The sequence below is a fragment of the Hemitrygon akajei genome, chromosome 6 (assembly GCF_048418815.1).
Source record: "Hemitrygon akajei chromosome 6, sHemAka1.3, whole genome shotgun sequence".
In the NCBI taxonomy this organism is placed as follows: Eukaryota; Metazoa; Chordata; class Chondrichthyes; order Myliobatiformes; family Dasyatidae; genus Hemitrygon; species Hemitrygon akajei.
This window is the reverse complement of record NC_133129.1, coordinates 84366205-84384077: the sequence shown is the minus strand read 5'-3', so window position 1 is coordinate 84384077 and position 17873 is coordinate 84366205.

Sequence of the window (17873 nt, the reverse complement as noted above, 5' to 3'; positions counted from 1 at the left end):
CCAGGTGAGAGGTAAGGTGGATGTATGGGGAAGAGGGATGAAGTAAGAAGCTGGGAGGAGATAGGTGGAAGAGGTAAAGGGCAGAAGAAGAAAGAATATAATAGGAGGAGGCAGTGGGGCACAGAAGAAGGACAAAGAGGAAGGGTACCAGAAAGTTGATGGACAGGTGGGGAGAAGAGTAAGTGCAAGGGGGTAATCAAAATGGAAAAAAAGAGAAGGAGAGAGGGGTTGAAATTACCAGCAGTTAGAGAAATCAATGTTAATGCCATTAGGTTGAAGACCATCCAGATGGAACTTCAGATGTTACTCCTCCATACATTCCTTCTCCTCACAGTATCTTTCTCATCTGCTATTCCCATCCACACATCTCCCCCTCACCTAGTCTAATGGATCCCCTGCCAGCTTGTACATCTTCCCTTCTCCCCACCTTCATAATTGGGCTTCAGCTCTCTGACTTTCTAGTCCCATGAAAGGTCTTGGCCCAAAACATGAATTGTGGATTCCCCTCCATAAAAGCTGCCTAGCCTGCTGAGTTCCTTCAACATTTTGTGTGTGATGCTATCGTTACAGAGAACGTGCAGTGCAGGTAGACCGTAAGACTATAAGCCACAGGAGCAGAATTAGGCTATTCCATCATGGCTGATTTCAGATCCCACTCAATCCCATACACCTGCCTTCTCGCCATAACTTTTGATGACTTGTCCAATCATGGAGCAATCAATTTTCACTTTAAATATACCGATGGCCTTGGCCTCCACAGCTATCTGTGGCAGAGCATTCCACAGATTCACTACTTTCTGTTAAAAATATTCCTCCTTACCTCTGTTCTAAAAGGTCACCTCTCAATTTTAAGACTGTGCCCTCTGGTTCTGGACACCCCCACCACAGGAAACATCCTCTCCACATTCACCTTATTGTGGATCCAGAAATCTGAATCCCTGCCTCTGCTCCAATTCTTCAGCCACACATTTATCTGACACCTCATTCTATTCCTATCCTCACTGTCGTGTGGCAGTGGAGAACTTACAGTTGAGACGGATGGTTACGGGGTGCTCTCCACCATATGATGGTCTCCCTTCCCCCTCTTGACAGTCACCCATTTACCTGCCTCCTGTAGCACTGGGGCGACTGCCTCCATGTAGCTCCTGTCTATCTCCTCCTCACTCTCCCTAACAAGTTGAAGGTCATCGAGCTGCAGCTTCAGTTCCCTAGCATGGTCTCTAAGGAGCTGCATCTCGACATACCTGGTGCAGACGTGGCCACTGGGGAGGCTGGGAGTCTCCCGGAAATACCACCCCTGACACCCAGAACAGAACACTGGCCCTGTAGACATACCCTTAGGTAGATCATAATGTGCAAGTGCCACAGCAAGGTAGTTTGCAATGACAAGTGTTCATACTTTTCATTCAAGTCTTTTATCAGTGGATATGATATTGAAAGAGCAGCAGGATATTGGATTTCCTAAAGGTATTGAGTAAAATGACAGTGAAGTAATGCCAAACCATTAAACTTCTGGTTAAGTTACAAACAGGTCCCGAGGACTGTGTAGCCAGCTCTTTCATAATGTTCTGAGATCTGAGGAGGTTTCTGCAATTACTGCAGTGTTGAGGGATTTCAATGAGGAGGTTGGAGAAGTGATTGTAGTTCAGCAATCGAGGTGAAGGGCTGGAGAGTGGTGGGAGGGGTTAATGGAAGGTGTGGGGGAGGGTTGTCAGTGAAAAGTTCCCAATAATGAAGGACTAGGTGTTGGTTTCCCAGCAAGTGACTGTACGCTGCGGGCCTGGAGCTCATACCTACTGAGGACAACAGAAGGAAACTGGACCAAACAAAATCAGCACTCAAGGAGAAAAATGAGGGTCTTGGTGGAATGAGGCAGAGGGGCAGCATATACACAAAGGGCCAGGCAACCTCCCTATCTGCCCTGGACCATTGTGAATGAACCAGCTGAGAGCGTTTGTTGCAACATGCAGAATACTGGAGGAACTCGGTGAGCTCAGATAGCATCTATGGAAATGAACAAACAGTAGATGTTTCAGGGTGAAGCTCTTCTTCAGGACTGAGAAGGAAGGGGGAAGACACCAGAATAAAAAGGTGGGGGGGGGGAAGGAGGATAGCTGGAAGGTGATAGGTGAAGCTAGGTGATTGGGAAAGGTAAAGCACTGGAGAATAAGGAATCAGGTAGGAGAGGAGAGTGGACCATAGGAGAAAGAGAAGGAGGAGGGGACCCAGGGGGAGGTGATAAGCTGGTGACAAGAGGTAAGAGGCTAGAGTGGGGAATAGAAGAAGAGTGGAGGGGGAAGGAAAAAAAGTTACCAGGAGAAATCGATATTCTTGACATCAGGTTGGAGGAGTTACTAGTTAATGAGCTGGTCATCTGCAACTGGTTGACAGGTTGGTAGAATCTAGAATGCACTCCCTGAGGGGATGGTGGAAGTTGAGACTCTCACAACAGGTAGACCAGCACTTGAACCTCCTAGGGAGAGAAGGCTACAGACTGATGGAGTAAGTGTGGTTTGGTGTGCAGTAGCTGGCATGGACCTGATAGCTGAAGCAACTCTTTCTGTCCTGCGTGACCCGAGCACTCTCTGAACAAGATGCTAATGGCTGCCAACAATAACAACATTCAAAACACATTTAAATAAGTTCTCGGATGTTGTGTTCGATATTTAGGGATGGTGCAGAGCACACGCCAAGGCGCCAGCATGCAGGGTATTCAACTGAACTTTACTGATAGCTATGCATGTACAGTATGTGAAATCCTCCCATTTGGGGGTGGCTAACTGAGTGGCACAGGAACAACACTGCATCCCTCCCCCGCCCTTCTTGAAAAAAAGAACTTGGAATGTTCATAAGAACATAGGAAATAGGAGCAGGAATCGGCCATCTGGCCCATCGAGCCTGCTCCACCATTCAATAAGATCATGGTTGATCTGGCCATGGACTCATCTCCACCTATCTGCCTTTTGCACATAACCCTTAGTTCCCTACTATGCAAAAGTCTATCTATCCTTGACTTAAATATATTTACTGAGGTAGCCTTCACTGCTTCATTGGGCAGAGAATTCCACAGATACGCCACTCTCTGGGAAAAGCAGTTCCTCCTCATCTCCATCTTAAATCTATTCCCCCGAATTTTGAGGCTATGTCCCCTAGTTCTAGTCTCACATCTATCTTATCTATCCCTTTCATTATTTTATATGTTTCTATAAGATTTCCTCTCATTCTTCTGAATTCCAGCTAGTACAGTCCCAGGCGACTTTATCTCTCCTCATAGTCTAACCCCCTCATCTCTGGAATCAATGTGGTGAATATCCTCTGCATCGCCTCCAAAGTCAGTATATCCTTCTTCAAGTAAGGAGACCAGAACTGCACACAGTCCTCCAGGTGCAGCCTCATAACAGTTACAGCATAATCTCCCTGCTCTTAAATTCAATCCCTCTAGCGATGAAGGCCAATATTCCATTTGCCTTCTTGATAACCTGCTGTACCTGCAAACCAACCTTTTGTGGTTCATGCACAAGCACTCCCAAGTCCCTCTGCACAGCAGTATGCTGCAATTGTTTACTACTTAAATAATAAGCCACTCTTTCATTTTTTCTTCCAAAGTGGATGACCTCATATTTACCAACATTGTACTCCATCTGCCAGACCCTTGCCCACTCACTGAACCTATCTATATCTCTCTGAAGACACTCCATATCTTCTGCACAATTTGCTTTTCCACTCGATTTAGTATCATCAGCAAACTTAGATACCCTACACTCGGTCCCCTCTTCCAGATCGTTAATGTATATTGTGAACAGTTGTGGGCCCAGCACCAATACCCGCGGCACACCGCTCACCACTGATTGCCAACCAGAGTAACACCCATGTATCCCAACTCTCTGCTTTCTATTAGTTAACCAATCCTCTATCCATGCTAATACATCACCCCCAACTCTGTGCATCCTTATCTTATGGTTAAGTCTTTTATGCTGCAGCTTATCGAATGCCTTCTGGAAATCCAAGTAACATCCATCTGTTCCCCCCTGTCCACTACGCTCATTATATCCTCAAAGAACTCCAGTAAGATTGTCAGACAGGACCTGCCTTTGCTGAATCCATGCAGCGTCTGTCTGATGGATCCATTTCTTTCCAGATGCCTCGCTATTTCTTCTTTAATGACAGCTTCAAGCATTTTCCCAGCTACAGATGTTAAACTAACTGGCCTATAGTTACCTGCCTTTTGCCTACATCCTTTCTTGAACAGTGGCATGACAGTCCCCATCTTCCAATCCACTGGGACCTGCCCAGAGTCCAGAGAATTTTGGTAAATTATCGTCAAAGCCTCTACCATAACTTCTGCCATTTCTTTCAGTACCCTGGGATGCATTCCATCAGGACTTATCTATCTTCAGGTCCACAAGTTTGCTCAGCACTATCTCTTTAGAGATAGCTATTGTATCAAGGTCCCCACCTATCATCGCATCCAGAACATCTCTCTTTGACATGTTGAACATGTCCTCTGCCGTGAAGACTGACACAAAATAGTCATTCAAAGCTCTGTTATTCCTCATTACCCAATATCAATCCCCCCTTCTCGTTCTCCAAGGGACTATGTTCACTTTCGCCACCCTTTTCTGCTTTACATAATTATAAAAACTTTTACTATCTGTTTTTATATTTTGTGCTAGTTTATTTTCATGATCTATCTTCCCTTTCTTTATCACTTGCTCAATGGTTCTTTGATGCTATTTAAAGTTTCCCAATCTTCCAGTTTCCCATTACTCTCAGCAACTTTATATGCACGAGCTTTTAGTTTGATGCCTTCTTTTATTTCCTGTTACCCAAGGCTGGCTCTCCCCACCCTTTTAACTGGAATATGCTTTTGTTCAGCACAGTGAAAAATCACCTTGACAGTCTTCCACTGTTCCTGAACGGTCCCACCATATAGCTGCACTAGCCAACTCCTAAACATTCCATTGTTTAGGCATAATACACTGGTTTTTGATCAAACTATTGCACCCTCCATTTGTATGAGAAACTTAATCATACGGTGATCACTCTTTCCAAGAGGATCCCTAATAACAAGTTCACTAATATTACCTGTCTCATTGCACAGGACCAGATCTAAGATAGCACGTTCCCTTGTAGGTTCAGTAACACGCTGTTCAAGAAAGCAATCAAAGAAGCATTTTATGAAGTCCTCCTCAAGACTGCCTCAACCAACCCCCCCCCCATGATAACTGCTGATAATGTACTTCTTATCTATAAAACATTGAAATTACAGTCACAGAAACTGAGCGATTTGCTTCACTTTACTCATAGCACATAACTTATGCTCCTTACATAAACATAAAAAAGAATTGCCAACATTGCAATTGTCTTTCCCTTTGTATTTAACGGTCTCTCACTCACTTTGTATAAAAAAAGGAATTGTCTCTCTTTGTTTTTAGCTGTCTCTCTCTCTTGTTTTCCTCCTTTTTTGGCAGGATATTCGACTGAACTTCATTGACAATCCTGCTTGTACAGTGTGTGGACTCCTCCCATGTGGGAGTGGCTAATGGAATGGTATAGGAATGACCTGTTGACTGGGATACAGGTCATATGCAAATGAGATTTTATTGGTGGGCACCTTGGTCGCTAAGGACCAGTTGGGCAGAAGAGCCTGTTCCCATGCTTTGAGTCCATAGCAACATAAGATGACAGAGGGGTTGAACTTTCAAACAGACAGGATAATTCAGCCTGACAAAGCAGGTGCAGGCTAGTGTAGGAGATAGACTGTGGACCAATCTGGGGAAGAGGTTAGGTTTAGGAGATGGGCCAATGTGCTGTTCCATTGTGTAGGATTACCGGGAGGGGAGAGATCACATAATGATGGATGGCCATCAAATCCATCAATCCATGAAAACCACCTCATTACTCCTTTTTAATTTTGTAATTCAGAGTAATTTTATGCCCAAATCAGATTTATTATCACTGATAGATATTATGAAATTTGTTTATCTGTGACAGCAGTACAATGCAAGACATAAAAAAATATAAAAATTGGGAATAAGTTAAACAATTAATGTAAAATAGCAAAGGTGAGGTGCATGCTTCAGGCTTCTGTGCCTTCTGCCCAATGGGAGGAACCCAGAGCAGCAAGGGGCAGCCCATGCAGCCATGGGAGAACGTACAAACTCCTTACAGGCGGCAATAGTAATCAACCCTGATCCTACATCTGGAGCTGTAAAACAATAAGCTAAGCACTCTGCTACCATTCCCTGTCAAATAATGGGTGTCCTTCAGAAAGGGTAAGATGAGGGGACACGAGCTAGTCCTCAAAGAGAGATCAGAAGTGGAGAGAATGAGCAAATTACTGGGTGTCAATATCTCTGAGGCCCTAACCTGGATGCAACATACTGATGCAGCCACAAAGAAGGCAAGACAGTGGCTATACTTCATTAGGAGTTTGAAGAGATTTGGTTTGTCAATTAAAGCACTCAAAAACTTCTCCAAATATACTGTGGGGAGCGTTCTGACTGGCTGCATCACCATCTGGCATGGAGGAGGGGTGTCTACTGCACAAGACTGAAGTAAGTTGCAGAAACTTGTAAGGTTAGTCAGCTTCTTATTGGGTATTGGCCTCCAAGGTACCCAAAACATCTTCAAGGAGTGGTGCTTTAGGAAAGCGGCATCCATCATTAAGGAACCCAACCACCCAGGGCATGCCCTCTTCTCAATGTTACTATTGGGAAGAAGGTACAGGTGCCTGAAGGCACACACTCAATGATTCAGGAACAGTTTCTCCCCCTCTGCCATCTGATTTCTAAATGGACATTGAACCTATGAGCACTACCTCACTACTTTATTTGATTTTTTGCACTAGTTATTTTAACTTAACTATTTAATAGACATATGTACTTGAAGTAATTCAGTTTTTACGTCTATATTTATCGATCATGTATTTCATTGTACTACTTCTGTAAAGATAAGAAATTTCATGACATGCCGATGATTCTGACTCTGATCATGATGCCCAGGAACAAAATGCTGAAACAATGCCTAATGTGGAGCTGATGATGAAAGAGTGATCATTTGTGTCCGAAAGTGAAATTTTTAACTAAAGTCAACTATAGATGGTGGTTTAGCTAAACAGATGGCAGAGAACAGAAACAGAGGGATAGACGTTAAGAAAGAGGATGTGCTGGAGCTTTTGTAAAACATCAAGTTGGATAAGTCTCCTGGACCAGACGAAATGTACCCCAGGCTACAGTGGGAGGTGAGAGAGGAGATTGCTGATCTTCTGGCAATGATCTTTGCATCATCAATGGAGACGGGAGAGGTTCTGGAGGATTGGAGGGTTGTGGATGTTGTTCCCTTATTCAAGAAAGGGAATAAAATAGCCCAGGAAATTATAGACCAGTGAGTCTTACTTCAGTGTTTGGTAAGTTGATGGAGAAGATCCTGAGTGGCAGGATTTGTGAACATTTGGAGAGGCATAATATGATTAGGAATAGTCAGCATGGCTTTGTCAAAGGCAGGTTGTGCCTTACGAGCCTGACTGAATTTTCTGAGGGTGGAACTAAACCCGTTGATGAAGGTAGAGCCATAGATGTAGTGTATATGGATTTCAGCAAGGCATTTGACAAGGTACCCCATGCAAAGCTTATTGAGAAAGTAAGGAGGCATGGGATTCAAGGGGACCTTGCTTTAACAATCTAGAATTGGTTTGCCCACAGAAGGCAAAGAGTGGTTGTAGACAGGTCATATTCTGCATGGAGGTTGGTGACCAGTGGTGTGCCTCAGGGGTCTGTTCTGGGACCCCTTCTCTTCGTGATTTTTACAAATGACCTGAATGAGGAAGTGGAGGGATGGGTTAGTAAACTTACTGATGACACAAAGGTTGGAGGTGTTGTGCATAGTGTGGAGGGCTGTCAGAGGTTACAGCGGGACATTGATAGGATGCAAAACTGGGCTGAGAAGTGTCAGATGGAGTTCAACCCAGATAAGTGTGAGGTGGTTCATTTTGATAGGTCAAATATGATGGCAGAATATAGTATTAATGGTAAGACTCTTGGCTTTGTGGAGGATCAGAGGGATCTTGGGGTCCGAGTCCATAGGACACTCAAAGCTGTTAATCAGGTTGACTCTGTGATTAAGAAGGCTTACGGTGCATTGGCCTTCATCAACCGTGGGACTGAGTTTAAGAGCCGAGAGGTAATGTTGCATCTATGTAGGACCCTGGTCAGACCCCACTTGGAGTATTGTGCTCAGTTTTGTTCACCTCACTACGGGTAGGATGTAGAAACTCTAGAAGCATACAGAGATTTACAAGGATGCTGATAGATTGGGAAGAATGCCTTATGAGAATAGGTTGAGTGAACTCGGCCTTTTCTCCTTACAGAGGCAGATGATGAGAGGTGACCTGATAGAGGTGTATAAGATGATGAGAGGCATTGATTGTGTGGATAGTCAGAGGCTTTTTCCCAGGGCTGAAATGGCTAGCACGAGAGGGCACAGTTTTAACATGCTTGGAAGTAGGTACAGAGGAGATATCGGGGGTAAGTTTTTTGTGCAGAGAGTGGTGAGTGCGTGGAATGGGCTGCTGGTGGTGGAGGCGGAAATGATAGGGTCTTTTAAGAGACTCCTGGATAGGTACATGGACCTTAGAAAAATAGAGGGCTATGGGTAATCCTAGGTAATTTCTAAAGTAAGTACATGTTCACCAAAGCATTGTGGGCTGAAGGGCCTGTATTGTGCTGTAGGTTTTCTATGTTTCTATGCTTCTACAAATGGACATTGAACTAATTTTTGACAGATTTACCATCCAACAAGAGGTGAAGGCAGAGTGACCCATTTAAAGTTAATCACAAGTTTGCAGATGACACCACCATAGAGGATATTTTGCATCTGTATTTACTCAGACAATGGACACTGAGTCTATAAAGTGAGGCAAAGCAGCAGCGAGGACATGGACTCTGTACAGATTACAGAAGAGGAGGTGTTTGCTGTACCAAGCCCAATCCAATTGGACAAATCCCCAGGGCTGACAGTGTGTTAGCTTGGATCCTGTGGGAGGCAATTGTAGAAATTTCTAGGGTCCTGGTAGAGATAATTAAATCATTCTTAGCGACAGGTAAGGTACCGGAGGATTGGAGGATAGCTAATGTTGTTCCGCTGGTTTAAAAAGGCTCTAAGAATTAACCAGGAAATTATTGGCTCGTGTGCCTGACGGAAAGTTATTGGAAGGTATTCTAAGGGATGAGTATTTGGATAGACATGGACTGATTAGGGATAGTCAGCATGGCTTTATCCAGGGCAGGTCGCGTCTAATCAAACTTATTGAGTTCTTCGAGGAAATTATCACGGAAGTTGATGAAGGCAAGACTGTGGATGTTGTCTACATGGACTACAGCAAGACAGCTGACAAGGTCTCACATGGGAGGTTGGTCAAGAAGGTTCAGTCGCTAGAATTCAAGATGCGGTAGTAAATTGTTTAGACATTGGCTTTGTGGGAGAAGCCAGAGAGCAGTAGTAGATGGTTGCCTTTCAGACTGGATGTCCGTGATTAGGGGAATGCCGCAGGGATTGGTGCTGGACCCTTTGATTTTTGTCATCTACATCAATGATCTGGATGATAACATGGTCAACTGGATGACACCAAGACTGGGGGTGCATTGGACAGCAAGGAAGACTAGCAGAGCTTGCAGTGGGATCTGGACCAGCTGAAAAATGGCTGATACAATTTAATGCAGACAAGTGTGAGATGTTGCACTTCAGTTGCAAAAACCAGGGTAGGTCTTCCACACATTGAGCAGTTGGGTACTGGGGAATGTGGTAGAATAAAGGGATCAGGGAATACAGCTACATACCGTAATTCATTAAAAGTGGCTTCACAGGTAGATAGGGCTTTTAAGAAAGTTTTTGGCTCACGTGCCTTCATAAATCTAAGTACTATATACAGGAGATGGGATATTACGTTGAAGTTATATTGGACATTGGTGAGGCCTAATTTGGAGCACTGCTTGCAGGTTTAGTCACCTACCTACAGGAAAGGTGTAAGATCGAAAGAGTACTGTGAAAATTTACAAGGATGCTGCTGAGACTGGAGGACCTGAGTTATGAGGAAAGACTGAATAGGTTAGAACTTAATTCATTAGAATGTAGAAGATTAAGGGAAGATTTGATAGAAGAATACAAAATTATGAATGGTACAGACAGGGTAAATGTAAGTAGACTTTTTCCACTGAGGGTGGGTGAGACTACAACTAGAGTCATCTGGTTGTTAAGATGAAATGTATGAGGGAACATGAAGGAAAGTGTCTTCACTAAGAGGGTGGTGAGAGCCTGGACTAGTTGCCAGCACAAATGGTGAATGCAGTTTCGATTTGAATGTTTAGGAGAAGTTTGGATAGGTACATGGATGGTAGAAGTGTGGAGGGTTGTGGTCCCTGTGGAGGTCAATGGGAGTAGGCAGATTAAATGGTTCAGCATGAACTAGATGGGCCTGTTTCTGTGCCTTAGTTTTCTATGACTCTATGACTCTTTTCACTTGAAGGACTCTAAAGCTCATGCTCTCAGCATTATTTATTTACATGTTAATTTTATTTTTATTTGTACGGTTTGTCTTCTTTTGCACACCAGGTATTTGTCAGCTGTTTAGTGATTCTATTGTATTTCTTAGCTGTAATGTGAATGCCCGCATGCAAATGAATCTCAGGGCACACATACAATATGCACTTCAATAATAAATTTGATTTGAACTTTGAATGCCCTGCAAACCATGGTGATGCATATCAACTTCAGGAGAAGCGTATCTCCTCTCCACCCAATCATTATCAGCACCATCTCAGCATCCAAGTTCCTGGACGTCATAATTGCACGGGACATCATGTGGGGGAAGCAAATCTCCTTCATTAACAAAAGGTCTTGGCAGTTGGCATGTGCTTGCATCCTGGCAGCAGCAGGCAAGGGTTTTGGAGGGGCTGGGTAGTTAGAGGACGGTGTGCACTGCAGGCACAACAGAGGGAATGGCTCCCGGCGAGGTGCATTATTTCTTCATCTCTGAGCATGGCAAAGTTCTGAAGGCTTTAGAGGAGATATGATGTTGTGTGAAAAAAATTACCCGTGGAACCTGGATGCTGAAATGGTGCTAAATGTAGATTTGCTGATGATAGACAATAGGTGCAGAAGTAGACCATTCGGCCCTTCGAGCCTGCACCCCATTTTGAGATCATTTCTGATCATCTACTATCAATACCCAGTTCCTGCCTTGTCCCCATATCCCTTGATTCCGCTATCCATAAGATACCTATCTAGCTCCTTCTTGAAAGCATCCAGAGAATTGGCCTCCAATGCCTTCCGAGGCAGTGCATTCCAGACCCCCACAACTCTCTGGGAGAAGAAGTTTTTCCTTAACTCTGTCCTAAATGATCTACCCCTTATTCTCAAACCATGCCCTCTGGTACTGGACTCTCCCAGCATCTGGAACATATTTCCTGCCTCTATCTTGTCCAATCCCTTAATAATCTTATATGTTTCAATCAGATCCCCTCTCAATCTCCTTAATTCCAGCGTGTACAAGCCCAGTCTCTCTAACCTCTCTGCGTAAGACAGTCCAGACATCCCAGGAATTAACCTTGTGAATCTACGCTGCACTTCCTCTACAGCCAGGATGTCCTTCCTTAACCCTGGAGACCAAAACTGTACACAATACTCCAGGTGTGGTCTCACCAGGGCTCTGTACAAATGCAAGAGGATTTCCTTGCTCTTGTACTCAATTCCCTTTGTAATAAAGGCCAACATTCCATTAGCCTTCTTCACTGCCTGCTGCACTTGCTCATTCACCTTCAGTGACTGATGAACAAGGACTCTGAGATCTCTTTGTATTTCTCCCTTACCCAACTCTACACCGTTCAGATAATAATCTGCCTTACTGTTCTTACTCCCAAAGTGGACAACCACTTTGATGATTGGGTGGAGAGGAGATAAGCTTCTCCTGAAGTTGATATGCATCATCATGGTTTTCAGGGCATTCAAAGTTCAAAGTAAATTAATTATTGAAGTTCATACTGTATATGCCACCATATACTACCCTGAGATTCGCTTTCTTTCAGACATTCACATTGGAACAAAGAAACACTACAGAATCAATAAAAACTGTACACAGAGACTGACAATCAATGTGTAAAAAAAGACAAACCGGTCAAATAAAAATTAAACAAATATGTAAATAAATAATACTGAGAAGATGAGCTGTAGAGTCCCTGAAAGTGAATAGAGTCATAGAGTCATACAGCACCAAGGCAGGCCCGATGACCCATCCAGCATGTGCAAAACCATTTAAATTGCTTACTCCCATCAACCTTCACCCGGACCATAGCCCTCCACACCCCTACCATACTTGTACCTGTCCAAACTTCTCTTAAATGTTGAAATCAAGCTTGCATGCGCCACTTGTGCTGGCAGCTCATTCCACACTCCCACAACCCTCTGAGTAAACACATTCCCCTCATTTTCCCTTTAAACATTTCACCTTTCACTCTTAACCCATGACCTCTGGTTGTAGTCCCGCCCAACCCCAATGATCATAACGTCATTAGTTTCAACTTGATCATGGATAAAGATAGATCTGGCCCTCAGGTTGAAGTTCTAAACTGGAAAAAGGCCAAATTTGAAGAAATGAGAAAGGATCTAAAAAGCGTAGATTGGGACAGGTTGTTCTCTGGCAAAGATGTGACTGGTAAGTGGGAGGCCTTCAAAGGAGAAATTTTGAGAGTACAGAGTTTGTATGTTCCTGTCAGGGTTAAAGGCAAAATGAATAAGAATAAGGAACCTTGGTTTTCAAGGATATTGGAACTCTGATAAATAAGAAGAGAGAGATGTATAACATGTATATAACCATATAACAATTACAACACGGAAACAGGCCTTCTCGGCCCTACTAGTCTGTGCTGATGCTTACTCTCACCTAGTCCCACTGGCCCGCACTCAGCCCATAACCCTCCATTCCTTTCCTGTCCATATACCTATCTAATTTTACTTTAAATGACAATACCAAACCTGCCTCTACCACTTCTACTGGAAGCTCATTCCACACAGCTACCACTCTCTGAGTAAAGAAATTCCCCCTCGTGTTACCCTTAAACTTTTGCCCCCTAACTCTCACCTCATGTCCTCTTGTTTGAATCTCCCCTACTCTCAATGGAAAAAGCCTATCCACGTCAACTCGATCTATCCTCCTCATTATTTTAAATACCTCTATCAAGTCCCCCCTCAACCTTCTACGCTCCAAAGAATAAAGACCTAACTTGTTCAGCCTTTCCCTGTAACTTAGGTGCTGAAACCCAGATAACATTCTAGTAAATCTCCTCTGTACTCTCTCTATTTTGTTGATATCTTTCCTATAATTCGGTGACCAGAACTGTACATAATACTCCAAATTCAGCCTTACCAATGCCTTGTACAATTTTAACATTACATCCCAACTCCTATACTCAATGCTCTGATTTATAAAGGCCAGCATACCAAAAGCTTTCTTCACCACCCTATCCACATGAGATTCCACCTTCAGGGAACTATGCACCATTATTCCTAGATCACTCTGTTCTACTGCATTCTTCAATGCCCTACCATTTACCATGTATGTCCTATTTGGATTATTCTTACCAAAATGTAGCACCTCACACTTATCAGCATTAAACTCCATCTGCCATCGTCCAGCCCACTCTTCTAACTGGCCTAAATCTCTCTGCAAGCTTTGAAAACCTACTTCATTATCCACAACGCCACCTACCTTATTATCATCTGCATACGCCACCTACCTTAGTATCATCTGTAACAGGGAGGAAATAAGATGCTTGAGGAGTATAAAAAGAGTAAGAAAATACTTAAGAAAGAAAACAGGAGGGCTAAAAGAAGACATGAGGTTGCTTTGGCAGTCAGGGTGAAGGATAATCCTAAGAGCTTCTACAGGTATGTTAAGAGCAAAAGGATAGTAAGGGACAAAATTGGTCCTCTTGAAGATCAGAGTGGTCGGCTATGTATGGAACCAAAAGAAATGGGAGAGATATTAAATGGGTTTTTTGCATTTGTATTTACTAAGGAAACTGGAATGGAGTCTATGGAAACAAGGCAAACAAGTAGGGAGGTCATGGAACTTATACAGATTAAAGAGGAGGAGGTGCTTGCTGTCTTGAGGCAATCAGAGTAGATAAATCCCCAGGACCTGATAGGGTATTCCTTCGGACCTTGAAGGAGACTAGTGTTGAAATTGCAGGGGCCCTGGCAGAAATATTTAAAATGTCGAAAAAGCCAGAGGTCATGGGTTAAGGCTGAAGGGGGAAAAGTTTAAAGGGAACATGGGGGGGGGGGGCTTCTTCACACAGAGAGTGGTGGGAGTGTGGAATGAGCTGCCAGATGAAGTGGTGAATGCGGGCTGACTTTTGACATTTAAGAAAAACTTGGACAGGTATATGGATGAGAGGGGTTTGGAGGGATATGGCCCAGGTGCAGGTCAGTGGGACTAGGCAGAAAAATGGTTCGGCACAGCCAAGAAGGGCCAAAAAAGAAGGGCCTGGTGCAGAGCCAACAACCTGTCTCTTAATGTGAACAAAACAAGAGATGGTTGTTGACTTCAGGAGGGCACTTAGCAACCACTCCCTGCTGAACATTGACGGCTCCTCGGTAGAGATCGTAAAGAGCACCAAATTTCTTGATGTTCACCTGACGGAGAATCTCACCTGGTCCCTCAACACCAGCTCCATAGCAAAGAAAGCCCAGCAGCATCTCTACTTTTTGTGAAGGCTGAGGAAAGTCCACCTCCCACCCCCCATCCTCATCACATTCTACAGGGGTTGTATTGAGAGCATCCTGAACAGCTGCTTCACTGCCTGGTTCGGAAATTGCACCATCTCGGATCGCAAGACCCTGCAGAGGATAGTGAGGTCAGCTGAGAAGATCATCGGGGTCTCTCTTCCCGCCATTACGGACATTTACACTACACGCTGCATCCATAAAGGAAACAGCATTATGAAGGACCCCATGCACCCCTCATTCAATCTCTTCTCCCTCCTGCCGTCTGGGAAAAGGCTCTGAAGCATTCGGGCTCTCACAACCAGACTATGTAACAGTTTCTTCCCCCAAGCTATCAGGCTCCTCAATACCTGAAGGCTGGACTGACACCTTGCCCTACTGTCCTGTTTATTATTTATTGTAAATGCCTGCACTTTTTTTGTGCACTTTATTCAGTCCTGTGTAGGTCTGTAGCCTGGTGTAGCTTTCTCTGTGTTGTTTTTTTTATAACGTAGTTCAGTCTAGCTTTTTGTACTGTGTCCTGTAACACCATGGTCCTGAAAAACGTTGTCTCATTTTTACTATGTACTGTACCAGCAGTTATGGTCAAAATGACAATAAAAGTGACTTGACTTGAAAAGGCCTGTTTCTGTGCTGTAATGTTCTAATGGAAAAAGCCTGTTTGCATTTGTCCTCATAATTTTGTATACTTCTGTGTTTAATCTTCTATGTTTCCCAGACCTGGAAACGTCCTTGTAAATTTTCTGTGTACTCTTTCAAACTTATGACCAAAACTGCACACAATTCTCCAGGTTAGGCCTCAACAATGTCTAATACAACTCCAACATAACATCTCATCTCCTGTCTCTATACTTTAATTTATGAAGGCCAATGTGCCAAAAGCTTTCTTTATGATCCTATCTACCTGTGACACCACGTTTAATGAATTATGGACCTGTATTCCCAGATCTTTTTGTTCTACCACACTCCTCAGTTCTCTTCCATTCACTGTGTAAGACCTGCCCTAGTCAGTCCTAACAAAGTGCAAAACCTGCATTAAATTCCATCCGCCATTTTTCAGCCCATTTTCCTAGCTGGTCCAGATTTCACTGCAAGCCATGATAGCCTTCCTTGCTGTCCGCTGCACCCCCAATCTTGGCGTCATCCGCAAATTTGCTGATGTAGTTAATCATATTATTATCCGGATCGTTGACATAGATAACAAACACCAATGAACTCAGCACTGATACCCATGGCTCTTCACTACTCACAGGCCTCCAATCAGAAAGACAGCCCTCTGCAACTGCTCTGTGGTTTCTCCCACAGAGCCAATGTCTAAACCAATTTACTACCTCACCTCGAATGCCAAGCAGCTGAACTTTCTTGACCAACCTCCTAATGCGGGACCTTGTCAACTGTCTTACTAAAGTCCATGTAGACAAAATCCACAGCCTTGTCTTCATCAACTTTCCTGGTAACTTACTTGAAAAACTTAATAAGGTTGGTTAGACACAAACTAGAAAGCCATTCTGACTATCCCTAATCAGTCCCTATCTATCCAAATATTCATATATCTGGTCCCTCAGATAACTTTCCCACTGTTGATATCAGGCTCTCCGAGCTATAATTTCCTGATTTATTTTTAGAGACTTTTTTGGTTAACATTGCCAAGATCAGAGAATATCTGAACCCAACCATCAACCATCTGAGCCACAAATTTTCCAAGTTATTTCCAGAACTTTTCTTGAACAGCAGGACAACATTGGCTATCCACCTGTCCTCTGGTACCTCACCTGTCGCTAAGGATGAAAGGTCTCAGCCCGAAGCGTCAACTGTTTGTTCCTCTCTACAGATACTACCTGACCACCTCCAGCATTTTGCATGTGTTGCTGAGAAAGAGAGAAAACAAGTTAATCTTATGATTAGATCAGTTTATTGCGATATACACCAGGGCTCAGTGAAATTCCCTGGGTGTGTGAAGCTCACAGGGTAACCAGCCAACATGGCAGTAACAAATCCAACAGTAGATACAGCGACCAGTGTCAAACAGCCGAATGGGGCAAACACTGCCGTGCTGTCAGAGGTGGTACAAACAGGAATGTTGAAGTGACAATAACAGAGAGAAGTGGAGTTAGAGTCCGAGAACATGACCACACCACTGGGAAGGGGATGTGAGACAGGTGACTGCTTCGGGGCTCTGGGGAAGAAAAGTTTGTTTGTCCAGGCTTTCAAGCTCCTTAATCTTCTCTGAGAAGGTAGAAAAGGGGAATGGCCAAGGTGCTGGTCATCCCTCCATTACCACTTGCCCTCCTGAAGCAATGTGTAGTTCAGGAAGACAAGCTGGACTGGATGATAGGGAAAGGTGGAATGAAGGAGAGGAGGAGAATGGGCTTAGAGGGGGTGGAGGAAGGCAGTGGTCAGTTGTAGAGTCACTGGTTGTTACTTCTCTGCAGGTGCAGGAGGGAGCTACAGAACCCTTGCCCTCACGCGCTGTGTCCCAAAAACTCGATTCACCCACCAGTGGCAGGAGCTTCCCCCTCCTTCCTCCTGCCCTGTCTTGTCCAGCTCCATTACACTGCCCTCAGCTGCTTCACTCTGAAGAGAACAACCTATCAGCACCCCTCCCTATCCTGATCCCTGGAGCCATTGGTAAATGTTACTAGGAGCAGGGAATTGGGTTCTGAGCCATTTAACCCCAAAGCCAGCAACTGGTCAGCGCTTTGCCCCTCTCCATCTGATGAGTTTATTGTGGCTCTATTTGTCCCCTCCCACAGCTATTTAACATGCAGTCCCGCCCTGTCACCCCTGACTTAAACACGCTTAGTCCCTGGGTCTGATCGGCATCTTCCTGTATCAAGGTCACATGTTAAATCTAACCTGAATGGCCTCCTGCTGTTCTCCAAGAAGGGCCAAATGGCCACTTTGTTGCAATGGCACAGCCCCCAACCCCGTTTCCTGTCCTGTTCATTCTCATCCGCTGCTCTCTGTTCTCATTCCCTCCCCTCTCCTTGCCCACCAATCCCTCCTCTCCCTCCCCATGCCCCTTCTGTCACCCTATCCCCTCCTCTTCCTCATTCCACCTTTCCCTTGCTCTCCCCATCCCTCCTCAGCCCCAA